The sequence below is a fragment of the Rhagoletis pomonella genome, unplaced genomic scaffold (genome assembly GCF_013731165.1).
Source record: "Rhagoletis pomonella isolate Grant_MI unplaced genomic scaffold, Rhpom_1.0 Rhpom_scaffold_00004, whole genome shotgun sequence".
In the NCBI taxonomy this organism is placed as follows: domain Eukaryota; kingdom Metazoa; phylum Arthropoda; class Insecta; order Diptera; family Tephritidae; genus Rhagoletis; species Rhagoletis pomonella.
Window position 1 is genome coordinate 55,377,569 of NW_023458558.1, and position 712 is coordinate 55,378,280.

The window sequence follows — 712 nt, forward strand, 5'->3', positions numbered from 1 at the left end:
ATGTTGAATTACACTTAATATTGATGCAGAAGACATTTTTCTACCTCGTTGTTTCCACAATAGATATTTTTTTGGTAATAATTTTTTGAGCCTTCTGGGCAAGTGTGGAGTTCCGCCTCTTCAGGTCGAACGAAAAATTTTTTCCTACAGAAAATTACGTCTCACAATTCAGCTGCGTCAGCACCAAACCAAAAAAGCGCACACTACTGGGATTACACATTTTAAAAAGTCCTATTCGCTTTTACAATTTATTATGTTAAGTAATTACAAATACATTTTTTACCATAATTAAAATTCTATTTTTTCACAAGCTGCCAACCAGCGTATCACAATTTTCTTTTTCCCAATGCCAAAAAAGAAATTAAGAAATTTCATCTGACATTCATTGCCATACAAGACGTACGTTCAGTGAATTCGAATCTCGCAGGGTTGTATTGCTTCAGTAGCAAGGGAACAAGTAGTAATATGCAACATGAACCAAAAATAAAAGATCACGCAAGAACGCGACCTTGTACATGTAATTGGTTTTAGCAAAAAAGTTTCCCATTGCGGATTCGTCAGCTGATCATTTGCTTACACCACAAGCGCCACTATTTTACACGTTTCTTTAACTAATGAAAAGTTCATTCAACATGACAACACGTTTTAAAGCGTTTTAATATTGGATAATTTTACTTAAAAAAAAAAATTTTACGAAAAAAGTGCAGGGCAG

General features: G+C 34.0%; 1 protein-coding gene across 3 annotated transcripts in view; it reads right to left on the minus strand.

Moving 5' to 3' along the window:
• The window catches only part of LOC118737829 (transcription elongation factor B polypeptide 3), a 7,001-nt gene extending 6,621 nt beyond the window's left edge, over positions 1-380 (minus strand). Inside the window, exons 1-2 of one of the 3 annotated variants that reach the window (XM_036468609.1) lie at positions 284-380; positions 45-206 (exon numbers count right to left, since the gene is read on the minus strand). The gene's annotated coding sequence lies outside the window, so the exon portion shown is untranslated. Of the gene's footprint in view, positions 1-44 lie in introns of all 3 variants that reach the window. The other 2 variants (XM_036468610.1, XM_036468608.1) reach the window with 2 other exon arrangements.
• Positions 381-712: the final 332 nt, after the last annotated feature.